Source organism: Petromyzon marinus, chromosome 29 (assembly GCF_048934315.1).
Source record: "Petromyzon marinus isolate PM22_M1 ecotype Great Lakes invasive population chromosome 29, UKy_Petmar_22M1.pri1.0, whole genome shotgun sequence".
In the NCBI taxonomy this organism is placed as follows: Eukaryota; Metazoa; Chordata; class Hyperoartia; order Petromyzontiformes; family Petromyzontidae; genus Petromyzon; species Petromyzon marinus.
The window spans coordinates 4,785,360-4,806,518 of NC_133695.1; the positions used below are offsets into that span (position 1 = coordinate 4,785,360).

At 52.1% G+C, this 21,159-nt stretch overlaps 1 protein-coding gene across 2 annotated transcripts in view; it reads left to right on the forward strand.

Moving 5' to 3' along the window:
* The first annotated feature begins 4,133 nt into the window (after positions 1-4,133).
* Positions 4,134-21,159, forward strand: part of LOC116947109 (protein numb homolog) — a 51,026-nt gene continuing 34,000 nt past the window's right edge. The window contains exons 1-2 of one of the 2 annotated variants that reach the window (XM_076070488.1): positions 4,134-4,898; positions 8,224-8,338. The gene's annotated coding sequence lies outside the window, so the exon portion shown is untranslated. The remainder of the gene's footprint in view (positions 4,899-8,223; positions 8,339-21,159) is intronic. The other variant, XM_076070487.1, reaches the window with a different exon arrangement.

Consider the following 21,159-nt stretch of genomic DNA (forward strand, 5'->3'; position numbering starts at 1 on the left):
ATTCCGAAACTCCCGGCGCGAAGTTGCAAAGAAACCAAACAGCGTCGTGCGGTCGGGATGGACGGCTCTGTGGAAGTGGCGTGGCGTGGTTTGGCGTGGCGTGATTTGGCGTGGGTCCTGTGGTTGTACGGGTGCAGCACGGGTTGGAGAAGAGATGATGGAGCTGATGTGGCACGCGAGGGTGTGGAGCTGAGTGGACTTGCCAATGACCGGTACAAGCGGTGTCGAGATCGGCCGCTGTGCAGGAGGAGGATGAGGCTCGTGAAGGACGCTGTTACTTGGCAGTTGGAGGCGGTCGCCCTCCAGCAACAACGGAGGGCGGAGGAGCGACGCTCACAACAACGAGCGGAGCGACCGGGCGGCTAAAACACAGCAGGTTGGCACAGGGAGGGGGGCACAGCTGGTGCATCGGCCCGTCATCTCAAGTCAGTCGACCCTTGGCACCTGGGTCTGTCCCGTGACCTCCTGCTAGCGGGCGTTCGACACTTCACGTGGCCTTCAAGTGCACATAGCCTGGCACGAGAGCCGTGGTGACGTCACCGCGAATGGCGGCTGTTGTGGTTGTAAGGAGTGAAACGGGGAAGGGGGGGGGGCTCATGAGGCCACCTGTCCAATGCCCCCCCCCCACCGCCAATAGACCGCATTTCCGATTAGCACGGTTGGCTACGTACGGTGCAAAAGAAGTTCAACACACACACATACCCGTAGTTCGGCACTGTGCAGTTGCACCGTTTGCACACTCGACAGCTGTGCTGCACTTAGAAGATGATGTTACAGAAGCAAAAAAGACTCGCAGTTGCACGGCATAAGTGGCTTTTAAAATGTAGTGCACGTTTCCTATCTATATAATACGACACAGCAAATTTAGTAAAGGTTTGTCAGGTAAATAGAACATGCCAATTCGTTACTAGTACAGCACACCGGCGTGTTGGAGAGTTACATCGACAACATTTACAGAGTACGACGTTTCGCCAGTAATTACAACTAGCAATCATCAAGGCGAAAAGTATCCTCCCCATCGTCAGTTTAACACGTAGGCTTTCGCGATGGCATTGGACGCGAAAGACCAACGTTTGTTATATACGAGTGAGCCCAGCAACAAAAACGATTTAAGTGGAATTTTTTTTACATTTGTAAATATTTTATTTCATGGCCTCAATTTGTTCGGCCTCGCACCCCAGGTGTTGTCAGGAACTCTGGAGACCACGTGATGCCTTGTCACGTCACATCGAGCAACCCGCGTCATCCTACAACGCCTTTAAACATTACTGATCTCAGTGTGCCCGTTGCCGAGTTAAATAACGGACACTGGTGCCTTATTACAGTGTATACAACCAAAAATAGCGAAACTTTTAAATGAAAATAAAGCCTCCGAGACAAGAGAGAGTAAGAGAGCATTGTGTAGCACATAATTAAGAGACAAAATCGAGACCAGAAGTCTCTTTGATACCACATCATCACGGTCCTCAAATCCCTACTACTGCCTCCAAATTCAAGTCAGCATCAACTACAACATCGACCTCACTGCTTTCAAGATCATCGGTGGAATCGGCCCCATACCAACCCTTGCCTCGACTACTACCCAAACCTCTACTGCCCCTCCACGTGTCCTCAGGGCTTTTCTCAAAATCATTGTGAAGCTCAGCTGGGAGGATGCTCCTGTGCAGCTGCCCCCCCACCCCCGTGGCTTGGATTCACCTAGGTCGATTCGGCCTTAAATAAGTTCTGTACCCAGTGACAAAAAAATCGGCCGAGGAATTTCTAAACATACAGGGGCCCAATATCTGGGCAACTTCATTGGACCATTTGGGCTGGTCCAAAAATATTTTAAAAACAATTGGGCCGGTGAGGTAGAATCTTTGGGGCTGCCGAATATACGGGACTTAATGCCAACTGAAATCGTAAATAAGCAATGAAGCGTACACATTAGAGGTAATACAATATATTTTTTATTTTTGTTAATATTTTTTTTTACTCTGATCACATTTGAAATTTTCCCCATACAGTCCGGCCCACCGTCTCTCGCAATGGTCCGGCCCCACCGGGAATTTGCCCTGCAGACTGCTGCCCTCGCCGGCCTGGGCCTGAGCCATCGTCTGTACCTTGTGCTTTGCGTAAACATCACAACTTTGGGAGATAAAGGCAGCCGAGGTTGCAACTGGTACCGGGCACATCACAGATGCTCACTTAATAACAGAATTTACCCCCCCCCCCCACGCCGCCCCACAACAGCCCTTTGCAGGCTATAACAAACACGGCGTAACTTTGCCTTTATGTCAGATCCCCCCCCACCCCCGTGTCGCCAAGGCGTTCATTCGCCCCCCAGACGGAACGGCGCTCAGCGAGTCCCCAGTGTAGGATGCGAGCGATGCTCCCGCGGGGGGGTGGGGGGGGGGAAGCGATTCCTCACCACCACAATCCACAACGCGTGGAATGGCTCTTCCTGTGCGCGCGTGTCCAGTTACACGGCTCATTAAAGGGCTCCGTTACGTCTGCGTGTGTGTGTGTATATATCTATATGTGTCATTTTTGTATGTGTCTAGTACAGGGGCGTCGGCAAACCTGCGGGCTACGGAGCCGCATGCAGCTCTATCAAGAGCTGCTGCTTCGTGACAGTTTTATTGAGGACCAGCACCGTCTCGCATTCACCCACGTGTGCTTTGTGCGGGTCTTGAAATATTGAGTGGGGATTTTTGTGGGTACCAAATTCGAAAAAAAATGCTCTTTTATTTCGATTTAAAGCTTTCGTGACTGCAAGGATTCATCTTCTTTGGTTCTTTCGGTAAAGTCACGTAGAATGAGAATTAAATAATAAATTTATAAAATAAAATAACACAATAAAATTCTCACGACGTTTCGGCCACAACACAAGCGGCCTTCATCAGGTGAAGGGACGAGACTGTCTAGAGGACAGCGCTGGAATGCTCTTTTGTTATTTTGGTTTTCGAGCCCTGGACTGGTACGTACGAATGTATGTATGCAATAGCAGTGGCGTTTATTTGAACCACGCCTGGGACTCCCCTAGGTCGACTCAGCTTCATACGAGTATCAGGTGCGATTTGTAAAAAAAAAACAGCGCCACTGGGGAGACAAAGGCGACCGGGCGTGGTGCTGGCCACCCACCCCCACGTGTGGGGGTGGGTGATGCTCGCTAACAACACTTGCCCCAACAACACTTGCCCCAACAGTCTGTTCAAGCTACAGGGGGAGCTTTGTCTTGATATGTGTGTGTGCATACACTTGTGTGTGCATGTGTATGTAACTACGTGTCTTTGTGATGTGACTTTGGGGAGCTGTACCGTAGCCTTAAATGAGCATATATAGAGCGGTGTGAAAACACACCATCACTGATGAAGAGACGAAGGCGGTCGGGTGTAGTGCTAGCCAGACAACACCCCTAGTGCGCGTTAATAGGAGCTCGCTAACAGCACTTGTCCCAACACTACAAAAGGTTATACAGAGGGACGTTTGTGTATGTGCAATTGCGCGGCTGTGTGTGTGTGTGCGCCCGCCTGCGTACGTACATGGGGAGCGGTCGCGTTGTGGTTAGCGCGCTGTGCAAGGAACCCTGCGACCTGAGTTCAATGCCCGGCCCACAGCTAACATCAGTGGCTCGCGATAACTGCACCGGTTCTGAACCCCGCTCCCCTTGCCTCCGCTACCGACCCGCACGAACCGGCGTGGTGAAGTATGGCCATCAAAATAACCCCCCACCGTAGGTCGGCGTGAGTCAGTAGCATCGGGGAATCTCATGAGCGACGACAAGTCGATGGCGTGGGCCTGAAGCGACAGCGGTCACTTCTTGGGCCCTGGGCGCTTCACCGTTGCAGATGCGGTGCAGGCCGGGGGATGGGGAGCAGCGGGTGAGCGAGATGCGAGCGCGGCGGGGAGACGGAGGAGTGAGAGTGGGAGGAGGAGGAGGAGGGAGTGAGAGAGGGAGGAGGAGGAGGGAGTGAGAGGGGGAGGAGAGGGAGAGAGAGGGAGGAGAGGGAGAGTGGGGGGAGAGGGAGAGTGGGGGGGATGGAGAGAGTGGAGGAGGAGAGAGGGCGAGAGGGAGAGTGGGGGGATGGAGAGAGTGGAGGAGGAGAGAGGGAGAGGAGGAGAGAGGGGGAGAGTGAGAGTGGAGGAGGAGGAGAGAGGGGGAGAGTGGAGGAGGAGGGGGGGGAGTGACGCGCTCCCATGATGAACGGATGAGCGGCGTGCTGCTGCTGTTTCTCTCAGAGCGACTTGGATTCACATGCACACACACACACACGCATTTACATACGTCTACACACATACAGTATACACACAGACACATACACACGCGTATACACAAGCCTGTGTACACACACACATTGGTATAAACACACAGCTATACACGGATCCATAACATTCAGTTTACGCACGCTCTATTCTTCACGTTCAATATACACATACATATGTACACATCTTTACAGATACAGTACACGCGCCTATATGTACACGTATACACGTTTGTATCAACACACACATCTATAATAGTGCATACGCGTACATTATAAACACATCCATATATACGCACACCCCCTATATACCCAAGAATACCCACATCTACTATACAGTATATACACATCACATACATACACACCTCCATATACAGCATACACATTCATACACACACATCCAAATCTATACCGACACATCCATATACACATATCGTAACAAGCATTGCCACACATACAAACGTATATACACACACAACACATACATACATCCAAGTACAGCATCACCCACGCATTCATATATATTACACACACACACATCCTCACACACATCCTCACATACACATCCACACACGTGTGTACGTGCCAATCAGCATTGAGAAGTACGCTGGGACTTCACCTCTCGCGCTAAGGAAGATTTGAACACAGCACCCGGTATGTGTGTACGTGCGTGTGTGTGTGTCCTTGTATGACGTGCGTGTGTGTGTCCTTGTATGTCGTGCGTGTGTGTGTGTCCTTGTATGTAATGGGGAGCGGTGGTGTAGTGGTTAGCGCGCTGCGCTACGAACCCGGCGACCCTAGTTCGATTCCCGCTCACGCCCCAACAGCAGTGACGATTATCTGAACCGGTCCTGGGCCTCACCTAGGTTGATTCAGCCTCAAATGAGTACTTGGTACGATGTGTGTAAACATTGCCACTGGGGAGACAAAGGCGGTCGGGCGTGGCGCTGGCCACCCACCCCCTCGTGTACCGTTCCGGCCTTCATAGGTGCTACTCGCTAACAGCACTTGCCCCGACAGTCTGTTAAGGCTATACGGGTGACATTTGTTTTGTGTATGTGTGTCAAGACCAGAGTTCGATTCCCGCTCCACTAGGTCGACTCAGCCATAAATGAGTAGCTGGTGCGGTGTGTAAACATCAGCACAGGACGTGGTGTTGGGCCGCGCGTTGTGCCGTGCCGGCTGTCATCTGTGCTCGCTCACTGCACTTGCCCCTACAGTCTGGCAAAGGCTCTGCGGGGGACCTTTGCCTTTGTACCCGTGTGTGTACGTGCGAATGTTAACGGCAGTGCGTTTGTGTTGCTGCAGTGCGTTAGTGTGTGTGTGTGTCCCAGCGCACGTGTGCGTGTTGTGTGCAATAGGTGTTGTGTGTCTGTGTGTTGTGTATGTCGTTTGTATTTTATGAATGTGTGTGTGGTTTGTGTACGTCTGTGTATGTCTTTGTCTCGTGTGTTGAGTGTGTGTGGCTTGTGACTTGTGTATGGTTTGTGTGTATTTTGTACATGCATGTGTTGTGTGTGGCGTGTGTGTTGTGTTTGTGGCTATGTGTACAGGCATGTGTGCATGCGTATTGTGTCTGCGTTGTATATTGTGTACGTGGGTTTGTGTGTCTGTAGCTCGGCATGTGGTGTGTATGAGTGGTGTGTGTGTGTGTGATATGAATACTGTGTATGTGAGTGGTGTCGATTGTGTTTTTTGTGTAAGTGGTGTGCATGCGAGTGTGTGTGTGTTGTGGGGGGTGTATGTGTGATTGATGTGTATACTTGAGTGGTGTGTGTCAGCGTGTCTTTGTATCGTCGTGTGTTACTACGTGTACTGTACAGTATGTATGGGTTGTAAGCTCTGCATGTGTGCATTGACTGTGTCAGTGCAGGTGTATATAGCTGTGTGTGTCAGCACTTGCCCCAAGAGGGCTGTTGAGGCTATAGGGGGGATCTTTGCCTTTGCGCGGGCGTGTCTGTGTGCCAGTGCGTGTGTGTAATTGGTTTGAAGGGGACGTGGGAGCGTGGCGGTCAGATGTGGGATTCCCCGAGTCCCAGGCTACTTCTGGGCTCGCCTCCACATTAACCGGAGGCGGTGGTGGTTGGTGGTGGTGGCTTACGCCCCCGCTGAATATTGAGCATCAGTGGAGGGATGCAGGCAACTCTGATGAGTGAAAAGCTGCCTACCTATGACCTCCTGTCCTCCAGCCGGCGTCATGTTAATGCCCGATTGGATCACAACGCAGGCGCAGAGACTGGGGTCATTGGAAGGCATGGGGCAGATCAGCTCCGCACGAAGCTTCGGGTCCTTTCGGCCACGGTTATGATGTCGCCTTCTCCGTGCTTGCGAAACGTGGAACCCCCCCCCCCCCCCACTCTGAAGCTGAAAGAACATCTGTGCCGGCCGGTGGGAAACATTCAGGCCGGCTTGCCCACGACCAGGCCGGATTGTGCGAGGAGCTCACAAATCCTTGATAGATCTGGACACGGCCCCCATCAGTGAGCGCCTCTGGCAGGCGAGGCTGCGTTGGCTGGGTCATGTAGCCCGAATGTCCACCCACTTGCAGGCCCAAGCAGCTTCTGATTAGCCGGATAGAGGGGGGGGCTGAACAGGCTAGAAAAGAGATGGGCTGATGCGGTACGGGAAGATGTGCGGCTGATTGGACTTGCCGATGAGGAGGCTCATGCAGGACGCGACTGGGCAGTGACGATTATCTGAACCGGTCCTGGGCCTCCCCTAGATCGACTCAGCCTGAAATCAGTACCTGGTGCGCGATGTGTAAACATCGCCACTGGGAAGACAAAGGCGGCCCGGCGTGGTGTTGGCCAACCACTCCCTCGTGTGCCGTTCCGGCCTTCGTAGGCGCTCGTTAACAGCACTTGCCCCGAGAGTCTGTTCAGGCTGTACGGGGGATCTTTGTCAATGGTGTGGTGCTATAGTTGTGTGTGTCTGAATGGTGTGTTTAGTTGGAGTATGTGTGTAAGCGTGGTGTGTGTTCGTGATGCGAGTGGTGTATGTGGGGAGCGGTAGTGCAGTGGTTGGCGCACTGCGCTATGTGAACCCGGCGACCTGAGTTCGATTCCCGCTCACGACCAACATCGGGGAGGAATATCTGAACCGGCACTGGGCTTCCCCTGGGTCGACTTAGCCTCGAATGAGTACCTGGTGCGGTGTGTAAACATCACCTGTGGGGAAATAGGCGGCCAGGTATGGTTCTGGCCGTCCACCTCCTCGGGTGCCATCCGGGCTTTCATAGGTGCTAGCTAACAGCTTAGCTAACAGCTCTTGCTCCAACAGTCTGTGAAGGCTCTATGGCTGAAGGTGGCGGGGGGTTACGTTCTTGGAGATTTGGCCGAATTCCTGGAGTGTTATTTTTCATTTACTCGGCAGCGCTGCCAAATTGCGTGACTTGGAGCATGAGCGGGCATTTTCTAAGCGGTTGTGAAATGGAATTCTCAACAACAGCAACAACAAGAGCCCACAACTTTTGAACAAAAAAGCGATTCCTTCTCTTTTGGGATCCTGTCTTGCAAATCTGGTGCAATGTGGGTCCCGTGCAGAAGTCCGGCCGATGCTATTTTAGCATCGCCATCGTCGTCACCGGCTGTGCTCTGTCCATTGCTCGATCAAGGCTTCCCCAGAACGCCGCCGCCAATACAAAATAAACCCCAACCTGTCAGCTCCCTTCGCGTTAAGCGATGTCACGTACAATTAATAGGGCTCGTTAGAAAGGTGTTCAACGTCCATGCGTACGTTCTAACGTTTCATAATATTGACAGCACAATTAGATTGTATTCTAATCGACCTATCGGTGTTGTGTCGCGAGACGTATTCTCGCGATGCAGTGCCCCCACTTCTTCCTTCCGTGACAGATATTGGCCCTGGAAGGTGATGTCACAGAACTACTGCCGAAGTCGTCTCTCACTCCACACGCGTCTCCCCCCCTCCCCCCGGGGCTGTCCCGCCTTACGCGCGTTACCCCCCCTCACCCCCGCAGGTGCCTTCGAGGACTTCGCGATTTGCAGAGGGGTGAGACGGAAGGGGAGGGAAGTGGAGGGGCGGATACCCCCAGCGCCGTGACCACGCCGTGCCAGAGGGAGAGACCACGCGTGGTGAGTGGAGGGGACACGTGGAGCTCAAAGCGTGGATGGCGTGGGCCATGGTGCCAGGAATTAAATGCCCTTTCCTGCACCCAGCACCACCACCCCCGACCTCCACCCCATGTCCAATTTTGCCTTTTATTAAGTTATTAAGTTATAAAGTTATTAAGTTATAAAGTTATTAAGTTATAAGTGTAGCCCTGTGCAAGGGCGGTGCGGCTGCACCGCCTCTACACGCGGTAGCTTTGCAACCGGTGTCCTACTGCGTGTCTATCTATCTGTGTGTCTGTCTCTCTCTGTGTGTGTCTATATCTCTATCTGTGTGTGTCTATCTCTCTATCTGTGTGTCTATCTCTCTATCTGTGTGTCTATCTCTCTATCTGTGTGTCTATCTGTGTGTCTATCTCTCTAACTGCGTGTCTATCTCTCTATCTATGTGTCTATGTCTCTATCTGTGTGTCTATCCCTCTTTATCTGTGTGTCTATCTCTCTATCTGTGTGTCTATGTCTCTATCTGTGTGTCTATCTCTCTATCTGTGTGTCTATCTCTCTATCTGTGTGTCTATCCCTCTTTATCTGTGTGTCTATCTCTCTATCTGTGTGTCTATCTGTGTGTCTATCTTTCTATCTGTGTGTCTATCCCTCTCTATCTGTGTCTATCTCTCTATCTGTGTGTCTATCTCTATATCTGTGTGTCTATCGGTGTGTCTATCTCTCTATCTGTTTATCTATCTGTGTGTCTATCTCTCTTTCTGTCTATGTATCTGTGTGTCTATCTGTGTGTCTATCTCTCTATCTGTGTGTCTATCTGTATGTCTATCTCTCTATCTGTGTGTCTATCTCTCTAGCTGTCTATCTATCTGTGTGTCTATCTCTCTATCTGTCTATCTACCTGTGTGTCTATCTCAGCTGTCTATCTATCTGTGTGTCTATCTCTCTATCTGTCTATCTACCTGTGTGTCTATCTCTCTATCTGTGTGTCTATCTCTCTATCTCTGTGTCTATCTCTCTATCTGTGTGTCTATATCTCTATCTGTGTGTCTATCTGTGTGTCTATCTATCTGCGTGTCTATCTCTCTATCTGCGTGTCTAGCTCTCTATCTGCGTGTCTATCTGTGTGTCTATCTCTCTATCTGCGTGTATATCTCTCTATCTGTCTATCTATCTGTGTGTCTATCTCTCTATCTGCGTGTCTATCTCTCTATCTGTGTGTCTATCTGTGTGTCTATCTCTCTATGTGTGTCCGTCTCTCTATCTGTGTGTCTATCTCTCTATATGTGTGTCTATCTCTCTATCTGTCTATTTATCTGTGTGTCTATCTCTCTATCTGCGTGTCTATCTCTCTATCTGTGTGTCTATCTCCGTGTTTGTCTGTTGGTCGATCTGTCTGTCTGTCTGTCCGCCGGCCGGGTGGCTCAGCGTGAGAGCGAGCGGCGCACAAATCGGAAGGTTAGGAGTTCAAGCCCTGCTACGGGGAGGTGTTGGGGGGGGGGTGAGGACATAACTCACCATTGCAAGTAACACTCTGTGGGTAAGGCAACGGTGGTTGCCGTATGGATGGCAGTCCACCAATCGCAACGGCCTGACTGCAGCGCCTGATATTGCCGCCTCCCACCAACTTGGGGGGGAGTCATAAAGCCACCGAATTTCTGGGAGGCTCAACCAGGACCGATGGTGAGCTGGCAGCCCTTCTCCCGTCCTACGTTCGCTCCGGTTCGCGCCCGCTTGGCTACGTACGGTGCGAAAGAAGTTCGACATACTCTTTGGTTCTATTCGGTAAAGTCACGTAGGTAAACAATAAAACGATAAAAAAAATCACGACGGTGCTGTCCTCGTGACAGCACGGTCCCTTCACCTGATGAAGGCCACTTGTGTTGTGGCCAAAACGTCGTGATTTTTGTTGTTTTATTTTTTTACCTACGTGACTTTACCGAATAGAACCAAAGAGTATGGATCCTTGCAGTCACGAAATCTTCAAATCTAGAAGTTCAACGTACGTGCATACAGCCCATCCCCAATGTTTCTTCTGGTCGTGCCGCGGCGTGTTCTGTTCGGTACGGTGCCCGACGTTTCGCCCCACGTGCTGGGAGCCCCTTGAGGAAATGAATTCAACACAGCAGAGAGATACACTCGCAGTGACCCGTTATGGGAGTGCACAATTTCGGCAGCATTGGGTTCAACGCAAAGGAAAACTCTGGACCGGTTTGAAAGCAGTGTCGAACCACAGCAGAGTCGGGCTTGCTTTGAACCGAGCCTTAAATACAAGCCAACCCCACCCACTGTCCAGGTAGCTCCACCCACTGCACAAGGTAACTCCGCCCACTGTCCAGGTAGCCTGCCCACTGCTCAGGTAGCTCCGCCCACTGTCCAGGTAGCCTGCCCACTGCTCAGGTAGCTCCGCCCACTGCCCAGGTAGCTCCACCCACTGCTCAGGTAACTGCCCACTGTCCAGGTAGCCTGCCCACTGCTCAGGTAGCTCCGCCCACTGCCCAGGTAGCTCCGCCCGATGCTTAGGTAGCTCCGCCCACTGCTCGGGTAGCTCCGTTCACTGCCCAGGTAACTCCGCCCACTGCTCGGGTAGCTCCGCCCACTGCTCAGAGAACCCCGCCCACTGCCCAGGTAACTCCGCCCACTGCTTAGGTAGCTCCGCCCACTGCCCAGGTAGCTCCGCCCACTGCCCAGGTAGCTGCACACATCATGAGTCGAGCGTGAAGCCCAGAACATTTGAAACCGGAGACAAAAATAAAACCTCAGGGGACACCAGGCGACGGCCTTATCTGAGAAGACTCGGAACTGCCCCGGCCGGAACAGAACGTGTGCTCTATCTTCAGACATGGTGGGGGGCAGGGGGGGGTGGTGGTGGAGAGGGAGGGGGCACGGGGAGGGCTTGAGTCGAGGTCGGGCTCGTGACGTCTCCCCCCCCCCCCGTGTTTACGGAGCGCTGTGCGCGGGCACGCTCAGAGCGCGTGCGGTTGATGATGATCCCAGCGGTGACGAAACACGGAGGGACGACCTTTACACCCGGGAGCTCCCTTCCTGATGGTCACTCGCACGTTACAGCTTGGCCCTGCTACAGCTTGGCCCTGCTACAGCCTGTTTATATTACCGCCTGTTTACTGCAGCCTGTCCCTGCTACAGCCTGTTTCTATTGCCGCCTGTCCCTGCTGCAGCCTGTCCCTGCTACAGCCTGTCCCTGCTACAGCCTGTCCCTGCTACAGCCTGTCTCTGCTATAGACTGTCTCTGCTACAGCCTGTCTCTGCTACAGCCTGTCCCTGCTACAGCCTGTCACTGCTGCAGCCTGTCCCTGCTGCAGCCTGTCCCTGCTGCAGCCTGTCCCTGCTACAGCCTGTCACTGCTGCAGCCTGTTTCTATTGTCGCCTGTCCCTGCTACAGCCTGTCCCTGCTACAGCCAGTCTCTATTACAGCCTGTTCCTCCTACAGCCTGTCTCTATTACAGCCTGTCTCTGCTATAGCCTGCTTCTACTGTAGCATGTCTCTACTACAGCCTTTCTGGACTGCAGCTGTGTATCACTGAACGTTGTGTGTATATCTCTCCCCTGTATGTATCAATATGTCTGTGTCTTTGTCTCTCTCTGTTACTACGTATGCCTATCTGTGTAGCTGTGTGTGTCTGTTTCTGCACGTCCGCGTATCCTCTTTGTGTGTACCTCTCCGTGTGTCTGTGCGCATATATTCACGGACGTCTGTGCTGCCTGTATTGTTTGACTATCTCTCTCCATTTGTCCATATGGCTCTTTGTCTTTCTGCCCATCTCTGCCTCCAGCCAGCCTGTCCGTCTGTCTGCCTGTCAGTCGATCCTCCTCCATCTCCATCCATCCGTCCATCCATCTGACTATCGGTCGTTCTGTTTGCCTGTCCCGTCTACCATCACCACGCCCCTGTCCTTCTCTCCGCGCTCGTAAACACGGACGGGTGCCAGGCCTGGGTTACGGTGTGCATAACAATTCTCGACAGCCTCGGCACGCGGTGCTTTGTGTGGCGTTGGTGGTGGTGGCGATGCAATTGCGCGTGGAAGATGCACGAGGGGCGTGGGGAGAGGAGATATTTCGGTTGTGGGGGGGCACCAACAGCAGGTTGATGTAACAACAGCAAGTGGATGTTGGTACAGCTTGCTAACCCACCCGTTGTGGACATTTGTTATAAAGAGCTTCATAGCTCATCGGATTCCTCCAGTCCAAGTATTCAAAGGTTGCATCGCACCTAAACCTCACCCCCACCCCAGGGGTCACGATCCCAAGGCTGTCCAGGGGCATTATGACCCACGCTCGAATCCTTAGCGGCAAAGGTCGCGACCTTTGGAGCGCGAGGTCATTAACGTCACGCTGATGTCAAAGCGGTCGCGTCACCGCCGCACATGATTCAGGCCGCCCCCCGCTCGCTTGCCTGGCTCGAAAAAAGCCGAGGACGGCGCCTGCGGAGGTGAAGTAAAAAAAAATAAAAGGCTTTGATGTGCTGCCCCACAAGTCCCCGTAATCAGCAGGCCGCTCGCAGCCAGGCCTGGGAGTTGGGAGCAGGGGGGGTTAAGTGGGGACATTCGTACTACAGGGAGCACAACTCACGAACGATGGAGCCACAGGAAAAAAAATACGTTCGCAGTTATTCTTGGTTCTTTCGGTAAAGTCACGTTTCCCTTCTACGTGACTTTACCGAAAGAACCAAGAATATGAATCCCTGCAGTCACGAAAGCATTAAATCAAAATGTAACGTTCGCAGTTATTAAGTAGCACTCTGTATTCATACTAACATTTCAATTTGAATGATGGCAACAAGACTGCCTTGATTATTTGCTGGTTTATCAGGTTTTCGTTTTAATTTAAACCTGCAGATCTTCCCCACCTGATGCAGATTAAAAGTCGGAGTGAGCTGCTACTCATGATGAGCGTTGAGGCATTGGTTCTCATCTCCCGTTTACTGCCCTGAGTCAGGGGTGGAAATTCCATGTTCCTCTGGCAGAGAGGGCGAGTCTCTGTTGCACTTCCCGAAAAAAAGTTATACTCATTTTGATCGACCCCGGAGGGCTGATGGACTGAGTGAATCGCTCCAAGCAGCATGTCATTCTGGAGACAGCCAGCTGCCTAATGCATCTATAAATTATTTAAAACTATAAACCATTTTTATTCTACCAGGTGAGGCCCACTGAGCGACCTGGCCACAAATGATAGCTCAACGAAGAAGTGGCTTGTCACGTGGACATTTATAGCAGCGGCCAAATACTCCAAACTCACGTTTCTAAATGTGGAGGGGAAAATCCAGAGAACCCGGGGAAAAATCCACACGACCACGGGGAGAGAGGCATGCAAATTCCAAATATACAGCAGCAGGCGTCAGGGTCGCGATGGAATCCACGACCTCCTGTATATCAGGCGAGGTAGTTAACATCTCCTAGCCACCGTGGCACCCAACACTCGAAGGGACGCTTGTGGCCGATGGTCGAGAGAGCACGACCTCCGCGGAGATGGAGCGACGGGATCGGTCCACGTGCAGGAGGCGAGACGGACCGCGACGGCGCAGGAATGCGAGTGTTTTCATCCAGCAGTGGATAGACCACGGCTGATACTGCTGCTGATGATCATATGACGGGCGGTGGCGGTAGCTACACTGCACGTGGCTGCCTGTAATCATCCAGCACTGTGGAGACAGCAGCGAGGGGGGTTGGTGGATCACCGCAACGATGTTGTGAATCGCCCTTCCCGTGGGCGGCGAAGAGGCGACCTGGCTAGCCAGGAGAAGGTGGTACAGCAAGTAGACTTATCGCCAGCTGTCTCCATCTGTACGGCGATACAGCGTTGCCCCCTCGTGCAAGGCGTGCATTTTCCCACGGGTGCTCCGGTTTCCTGCCCACGTGTATAATCAACACAACTCAATAATCGGCTAAAAACGTCTTCAAATAAAAAAAAACATTTTAGCAGGATCCTCCTGAACAGGAGCCCCATGACTTCGTGTGGGTTTCCTGGATAACGAAAAACAATATGCATCGCAGCAATGTATAATATACTCCCCCCCCCCTCCACCACCTCCACTTTCACATGATTTTCATCCTCGCAACATCACCGCTGTCCTCCCCCGTCACCGCCCATCTCCACCCACCACCACGGAACCCCTCCTGCCCACACCCCCATCCCCATCTCAGACACCCACGCATATTTCAGATGTTGCCAGTCGGCTCCTTTCATCGGGCCTGACAGTGTAATGGGTCAATTATTACATCACGACCACAGAGTCCATCACCCGGCACTGATGAGGAGCCTCGATAACGCGGCGGGTGGATGTGTTACACGGAGAGGGGTGGGTGGCTAAGTGGCTGGCTGGGGCTGTGCTGTGGATATGTGGGTGGGTGGATGGGTGGCTGGGTGGGTGGCTGGGTGGGTGGGTGGCTGGGTGGGTGGGTGGATGACTGGGTGGGTGGGTGGCTTGGTTGGGTGGTTGGGTGGCTGGGTGGGTGGGTGGCTGAGTGGGTGGGTGGATGGCTGGGCTGGGTGGCTGGGTGGGTGGATGGGTGGCTTGGCTGGGTGGATGGGTGAGTGGCTGGGTGGGTGGCTGGGTGGGTGGCTGGGTGGGTGGCTAAGTGGATGGCTGGGTTGGTGTTGTGGATGTTGCTGGGTGCCTGAGTGAGTTGGTGTTGAGCCTGTTTTTCGATGGTTCTGGCCTGGTGACAGGGTGGGTTGATGGGTTGGTAACTGAGTCTGTTGTGGATGTTGCTGGGTGACTGGATGGGTGGGCAGCTGGCTGGGTAGATTGGTGGCTGGGTGGGTGGGTGACTTGGTGGCTGAGTGGCTTGGTGGGGTGGATGTTGTGAATTTTGTGGATGGTTATAGCCGCATGGGTGGGTTACTGTGTGGCTAGATGGTGGATGTTCTGGATAATCCTGACTGGGTAGGTGGGTGGGTGAGTTACTGGGTAGGTGGGTGGGTGAGTTACTAGGTCGGTGGGTGGGTTACTGTGTGGCTGGATGGTGGATGTTCTGGATAATCCTGACTGGGTAGGTGGGTGGGTGAGTTACTTAGGTAGGTGGGTGGGTGAGTTACTGGGTAGGTGGGTGGGTGAGTTACTAGGTCGGTGGGTGGGTTACTGTGTGGCTGGATGGTGGATGTTCTGGATAATCCTGACTGGGTAGGTGAGTGGGTGAGTTACTGGGTAGGTGGGTGGGTGAGTTACTGGGTAGGTGGGTGGGTGAGTTACTAGGTCGGTGGGTGGGTTACTGTGTGCCTGGATGGTGGATGTTCTGGATAATCCTGACTGGGTAGGTGGGTGGGTGAGTTACTGGGTAGGTGGGTGGGTGAGTTACTGGGTAGGTGGGTGGGTGATTCCTGGGTAGATGGGTGGGTGAGTTACTGGGTAGGTGGGTGGGTGGGTGAGTTACTGGGAAGGTGGGTGGGTGAGTTACTGGGAAGGTGGGTGGGTGAGTTACTGGGTAGGTGGGTGGGTGAGTTACTGGGTAGGTGGGTGGGTGAGTTACTGGGTAGGTGGGTGGGTGATTCCTGGGTAGATGGGTGGGTGAGTTACTGGGTAGGTAGGTGGGTGGGTGAGTTACTGGGAAGGTGGGTGGGTGAGTTACTTGGTAGGTGGGTGGGTGAGTTACTGGGTAGGTGGGTGGATGGGTGAGTTACTGGGAAGGTGGGTGGGTGGGTGAGTTACTGGGTAGGTGGGTGGGTGAGTTACTGGGTAGGTGGGTGGGTGGGTGAGTTACTAGGTAGGTGGGTGGGTGAGTTACTGGGTAGGTGGGTGAGTTACTGCGTAGGTGGGTTAGTTACTGGGTAGGTGGGTGAGTTACTGGGTAGGTGGGTGGGTGATTCCTGGGTAGATGGGTGGGTGAGTTACTGGGTAGGTGGGTGGGTGAGTTACTGGGTAGGTGGGTGAGTTACTGGGAAGGTGGGTGGGTTACTGGGTAGGTGGGCGAGGGGGTGCTTGGATGGCTTCTGGATGGTGGAGTGACTGGGTGAGTATTTTGGATGTTGCTGGGTGGGTGGGTATGGATCTGCCTCCTCTTCTTCCGCCCTCCCCTTTCCCCCATTAAATTGTAATTTTGTCGGGCGGTGGATGATTTGACATGAAAAATGCAGAAAACATTAGTGCCGTGTCACTGCATCTTCCCTCCCCCTTTCCTCTCTCCATAACCACCTGTCTTTCTCTTCCACTCTCTAACTCAACCTCACCATCTCTGTCTCTCTCTTGTTCAGTTGCTGCATATTTTCCTCCCTCCAAGTCTAATCTCACTTTAATCCGTATCTACCCCATGACCTCCTCCTATATCTCCCCTCCTCTCTCCATTGTCTTCTTCGTCTCTCTTTCTCTCTCCCCCCCTTCCTCCCTTCCCCCTCTCACTCGCTCGCAATCGCTGTCTCGTTCTCACACCCAGGGCACAATCTGAGTGTGCAAACACGCGCGCAGCTTTCACAAGATTAAAAAAACTGTTACGATCATCGCTACCATTTTTATTATTAGTAGATTCACCCCCACTACTGCCACCCACCCTCGCTGCTCGTCATTCGGGGTTCCTCTCAGCGGTCCACGCGCCACCCTAAGGGCACCTCCACCGCGGAGATGGAGCGAGAGATGGAGACGGCCTGGGGGGGGGGGGGTGGGGGGAGGTGGTGGTAGGGGGGGGGAGTCCTTCATCCAGCAGTGGATTGACCATGGCTGGTGGTGATGATGATGACGACCTTTGCTAACGGAGTGGTTTCAAGATATGGGGGTGTACAACGATGGAGTGACGTGTGGGGGTGGGGGGTCAGGTTTTCACGGGGGGATTGGAGGGGGGGAGATGGGGAGGGGTGGATTATGTCCTGGAGCCATGTGAGTTTTGCAGCAGCAATCAACCCGTATCCGTCAGGCCGAGTTGAAGGCATTTTGACATTTAAAAAAATCAGCGTTGGGGAGACCAAGGTGGCTGGCCGCGTCGGCATTAACCGCTCGCCCCCCCCGACTCGTCTGCGAGCTTCTCCGTGATGCATCTTGTTCCCCTCGTACGTGCGGGTGTTCTCCAGGGTGGTGAATTGGGGGGCCGTGGGTTCTGATCCTGACCCTGACGCCTGCTGTATATTTGGGGTTTGCGGTGTCCCTTTCCCCGTGGTCGCGCGGAATTTCCTCCGGGTCCTCCGTTTTTTTCCCCTCCACATTTAGAATCAGCGTCACGCGTTCAGAGTCTTTGGCCGCTTTACATTTCCGCACGACGATAAAGCCACCATCGTTGAGCTGTCCTTTGAGATGGCCAGGTCGCTTCTGAAAAAAGAGCTGCCATAGCTCAGTGGGCCTTACCTGGTAAAATAAACAAAAATAGACGAATTTTGATTTAAAGCTTTCGTGACTGCAGTGATTCATATTCTTGGTTCTTTCGGTAAAGTCACGTTGTTTCCCTTCAACGTGACTTTACCGAAAGAACCAAGAATAAAAATAGACGAGTTCATAGAATGCGAATGTAGCCGTCATTGCGTCGTGGGAAAAATCTCAAGGAGGCTGCCAGACAACCAAGAAAACACAGGAGGGGATGAAATTTGAAAAATGCTGAGCCGAGCCAATCAAGGTGGCGTTTTCTAAGCAATCGTTTCAGCCCAAATTTGTCAATCCACCTGCAGCCGGATGAGAGCCTCCACGTGCAGTCGACTGTCTTTGGCCATACTTCACCACGACGGGCAGTGTGGGTATTGGTGAAACAGAGGCGGCGTGCGGTGCACCCTGGGGTAACACCGTGGCCGGGGGCAAAAAAAATCGAACTCGGGTGAGCCATGTTTTCAGTTTCAGTTTATTTATTTTGGTATAGCCCTGTGAGCCATTCGGCTCTTGAATCGGGTGCAACCACAACAAACAAAAAATAAAAACACGAACAAGAAAACATCTTCAAATGTATATGTGACTGTGCAAACAGAAAATCCATGAAAAAAAACCCAGTAAAATATTCCTGAAAAAAGCACCGTACACCAACGCTGTGTGCAAAAAATCCCAGTGGGATGCAAGTCAAACAACAACCACAAGAAAACTTAGATTAAGGCCATCAGTCTAACTCCGTACTACAACAAAACAAACATGTCCAAACCAAAAGACGTTTTCGAAATCACCAAAAAATAAAGCCATAATTGCAACGTAACAGTGATAATAGGGACTGTGACCGAATTTTTACAATAAACTACATAAAAAAACATGTAACACCAAATCCTAGAGCCATAGCTGGCTGAATGAGTTACTCCTCAACAACAGAAGCATCAGTTGGAGTATCAAATGTTTCAATGCACCTTTAAGATCAGCACGCTAAATCAAAATACAGATAATACTTTGCAGCGTCATCCGGAGCAAAAACATTTTATTTTATTTTACGCCAATGAATAGCAGTGGCAGCTAGGGGTGTACACCTCCTCTAGAGCAGGTTGATAGGTGCAAGTCCGCTAACCACTGTGCCACTGCTCCGAACCACCGTGGCTGTAAATAACCACACAATTACGAAGGGACATTGCCTGAAACGTTGGCTATGAACATTTTTCCCCCCTTTAAGCCCACAGCGTTATTGTTGAGAGTGGTGAGGTTTGTTGTTAATTCTGTTTGTGCACCACACTCACTGCGAACGCAGCAGCAGCAGCAGCATCACCAGAACATTTACCCAATCCGGGGTTCAATTGGCAAACTCGCCGGACTGCCGGGCATCCGCTAATCCCTCTCCCGCGACGTGAGGGCTCTCACTCCGCGCCATGAATCGCAAAAGCGGCCGACTGAGGGCTCTCTTAGAGCGGTGATGGTGAGCAGCGTCACGCGCGCTCACGTGCACGGGCGGAAGACTGTGGAGCCCGCAGTGAGAAACGATGATGGTGGTGATGGTGATGATGGTGGTGATGGTGGTGGTGGTGATGGTGGTGATGATGGTGGTGATGATGATGGTGGTGGTGGTGTTGACGATGGTTATGATGTCGGTGTTGATGATGGTGGTGGTGATGATAATGTATGTATCTTGAACTTTTTTCGCACCGTACGTAGCCAACCGTGCTAATCGGAGGTGTGTAGACAAACTATGCTAATAACGGCGGTGGTGGTTATTCATGATGATGAAGATGGTGGTGATGATAACGATTGAAGTTAATGATGCAGCATCCGTGATGATGATGGGAATATCAGTCGTAAAGATGAGTATGATGATGATTATCATCATCACCATACGAGTCATATAAAAGTGATGGTGATGCTGCAGAAACCATGAGAGTGATGATGCTGCTGATGCTGCAAGGGTCTTGACGATGTCGATGTTGAGGAGGCCGCCCCGCGCCCTTGGGAGTGAACTTCCTCCCCACAGAGACTCCGATGATCGCCAGGTCACGGCCGCCACTGTGAATCTATCCAGCGCTGTCACGTGACTTCCACGGGTTACAAACGAAAAATGTCACTTTATTTTCACCGCACAAAAGACGTCTCTCTCTCTCCTTCTCTCCCCCTCGCCCTCTGACTCCCCACTCCCCCCCTCGCTCCCCACTCTCCCCCCCCCTCTCGCTCCCTCCCCCTTCGTCCTAGCGCTCTGACACCGGCCCAGTGAATGTTTTGAGCGTTCTGCCAAAAAAACAAAGCCCAGTGTCTTCCCCCTGGCTGCTGTGTTCTAGCGTGCTGTCTGCTTCCGCTCATAAAGTGCCCCCCCTACCCCCCCGCCCCCCATTAGCTGTCTCTCGTCCTATGTCCCAAGCCATGGGGGTCCCGTAAACCCGTGTCTGCTGGGCTGTTTCCCCATCTATCAATGTCATGTCCCCATGTTCCATGTCTCGTGTTCCAAGTATTCAAGTGTAATGTTCCGTTGTGAAGTCTCGTGTTGCCTGTGTCAACACAAGTTCCGTGCGTCAGGTGTGATGTGTATCGCGTGTGTCCCTGTATCTTGCGTGTGTCCGCAATAAATCCATCCTCTCCCTAGGCAATTACACCGCAGAGAAATAAAACCCACCACGACCGCTTGTGTTGCGATCGAAACGTCGTGATTTGTTTTATTTTATTTTATTTCTGTTAAGATAGGTTATTAAACAAAAACGAAACTATGATTATTTTACCAGGTTAAGGCCCACTGAGCTGTGTAGTTATTTTTCAGAAAACACCTGGCCACAAATGATAGCTCGACGAAGTGGCTTATCACGTGGAAATGTATAGCAGCCAAATACTCTATAAACGCAACTTTCTAAATGTGGAAGGAAAATCCGGAGGACCCGGACGAAAATCCACGCGACCACGGTGAGAATATGCAAACTCCAAATATACAGCAGCAGGCATCAGGGTCGGGATCAAACTCATGACCTCCTGCATACCAGGCGAGGTAGTTAAAATCTCGCCACCACGGCATATTTTTATTTTGCTTGTTTGCTACTGGCAAGCCTAACGAGCCTCAAGACTCCATATTCAGGAGGGTCCTGCCCAGTTTGTCGCGGTCGGGGGCGATGATGTTACGTTGTGAGGATGATGGCGATGATGTTACGATGTTAAATCGAAGCTCTGTCATTTGTGGTGCAAATGTGTTTGGCCAATACCGGTTACATTGTATGGGATTATTTTTTATTAGCTGATAAGATGCACTCCCAGAAGGCCATGTAAAACAAAGTCAACATGGAGAGATAACGATAGAGTGGAGGTTATTAATTTAGTAATTAACATTCAATGCAACGACGCTAATTGGTTGTTGGCTTTATTTAATTTTTGACCAGAAGTATTTTATTGGAAGAAAATAAAAAGGCCAGGGGAAGGTTACATACAGCGTTACGGTTAGACGGTGTTGCGTGGTGGGGTGGGGGGCAAAGCGGAATGGGGTAACCTCAACAGGCAATGCTGGAGTCTTACACTCACAAGGTGTGTGTGGGGGGGG